Below are 2,489 nucleotides of genomic sequence, written 5' to 3' on the forward strand. Positions count from 1 at the left end.
TGTTGATGGACCAAAAGAGTGCCCACAACCGCTTTGGGAGGCAGGGACCTGGCATGATGTTCACTGTACGGATGAGACACTGAGGCTCAGAGGCCCGAGCTCGCAAAGATCACTCAGCTAGTTCGGAAGGAGCAGGGTCGCTGGGTGCTGGGAACGTTGGGGACAGAGGGCGCGTGGTGTCTGCTCACAGCGCGCGTGCAGTCATGCAGGCGGCGAGTCGCAGTGGGGCTCACGTGGGCGGCCTGTCTCTGGCACGAACTGTTAAACCACGGCCGCCGCAGACACTCACGCTTCTGTCTTGAGGTTACGGGGTTACTGCCTCCCGGGTCACGAAGGGCTCACAGCCGCTCGCTGAGAAGGCCTGGGGGTGCTGGGTGCGCGCGAGGCTCCAGCCATAGGTCTGTTTCTCAGAAGGGCTTCCTTCCAGGTTGAGATTTCTTTAAAAAAAAAAAAGTTTTTTTAAAAATTGGTTTCAGAGAGGGAGAGGCAGAAACATCAATGAGGAGAGAGAATCATCGATCGGATGCCTCCTGCACGCCCCACACTGGGGATCGAGCCTGGAACTTGGGCATGTGCCCCCGACTGGAATTGAACCTGGGACCCTTCAGTCCGCAGGCCGACGCTCTATTCACTGAGTCAGACCAGCAAGGGCAGGTGGGGATTTCAAAGTCTGTTAACGGAAGCTCTTCAGCCCCTTTCTGACTGCAGTGAAGGTCACCACTGAGGGTCCTGGCTGTTCTCTGTCCCACAAAGTGTCCCCACCAGGGTCTGACCATCGAGGGGCCTCGAGGCTTCTGGCAGAGACCGAGTACGGGGGCCCAGGACAGGCTGAGGGATGCCTGCAGCCTGTGTGGGGACCCACAGGGACAGACCTAGGGGCCATCAGGTCATTGAATCTTCTGTGGGAGGTAGGACCAAGCTGTGATGATGCCAACACCCCATCTGCCACACCTGCAGGCCACGGGACCCAGCCTCTGGCCCTCATCCCTGCCTGGGGCGGGGGACGCCTCCTCTCCTGGGGGTTCTACCTTCTTCCACCGTCCTCTCTGCAGTGACCAGGAGTTTGTCCCCTCCCTCCTTCCTCTCCTGCCAACAGAGAGCACGGGTCTCGCAGAGGACAGCTGTTGTGGGCTGGGAAGAGCAGGAAAATGAGGGCTTTCTAAAGGCTAACTTTATCCTAGCGACTGTGGTGCTGCCCTGCCCAGATGCAGAAATGGAATCCTTGCCTCGCAGCAACCAAGGGCTGAGCCCAGGGCCTGGAGCCCCTAGTGGGGCCGGCTCAGCCAGTGGGTCTCCGAGGACATCCCACTAGCCGGCCTCTCCGAACCCTGTGAGGCCACCCAGAGCCCGTGGCTGCTGCACGGAGGAGCATCTAGTGGGTTCCACCCTGGCCGCCATGGAGGGCCCCCAGGAGCCTGGGGCTCGGTGAACCCCATGGCTGCTGCTTAGAGCTGGAGAGTCCGTGCTGGGACTCAGGGAGCCTCCCAAGGACAGGGCAGGCCTCTGAGCAGCTCCCAGCTGTGGGAGAAGCAGCAGTTTCTTAAGAGCAAGGGGACCTGGACCACAGCCCCCGCTTCCTCTTCTGGGGAAAAACCGCAGCTCAGCTGGGCGGGAGAATTCTGAAGCTTGCCCCAGCGGAGGGCCCCTGGGGCTCTGGATGGGAAAATGGGGGTGGGAGAGGAGGTTGGCTTGGATTCCTTATATTGTCCAAACTGAGGCCTTCCGAGAATGAAAAGGCCCTGCCTTAACGATTACACCAGGGCAGCAGATGTAAACTGGGACATTTCAGGGCAAACCGGGATGTAGGTTACCCTACTTACTACCGCTTCCTAGCTGTGTGGGCCTGGGCCATTACATAACCTCTCTGAATTTTTTGCAAAAGAAAAAAAAAGGCCAATATCCTGTGCTTGCCTCCCTGAGCTGTCGGGGGGTGGGGGTAAGAGAGACAAAAAGAGTCAATTATGTGAAAGTTCCTAGAACAGCCCTTGGCGTGGAGTAGGCTCTCCATGTTTCTCCACTTCCCGTGAGGCAGTGGGTCCCCTGTCCCTGGGGTTAAAAGCAAGGACCTGTCAACTCTCGGAGTGTGAGTTGCTGTGGTGGGAGAGGGTGTATGTAGCTGGAGCCAGATTCCAGTCCTTCCAGTGAATTCCAGAGGGATGAGGAGGGTGGGCCAGTGAACCGCCCTAGGCTGGAAGCCCCGGGTGGACTTGGCCCCGCCCCTCTTCCCAGGTGTTGACCTCTGCACCCATAGAGGGCCCTGACCAGGGCCCAGCCTGGAGCGGCTTTGCGGTCACCATCTTTGCGGTTGCCAGAGGCCCCGGTTTTGGTCGGGGCAAGTCAGTGAGCGTCGGTCTTCCCGCGATTGCCCGGAGCGGACGCAGCCACATTCTCCAGGGGATCTGTATTTCTGTGCCCGCAGGAACTGAAGAGCCTGTTCCAACCCAGAAATTTTTAAGAAGAGCTGGGTGTTGGACTTGGCTCTGCCATTT

This window comes from Myotis davidii, unplaced genomic scaffold, assembly GCF_000327345.1.
Source record: "Myotis davidii unplaced genomic scaffold, ASM32734v1 scaffold324, whole genome shotgun sequence".
Lineage (NCBI taxonomy): Eukaryota > Metazoa > Chordata > Mammalia > Chiroptera > Vespertilionidae > Myotis > Myotis davidii.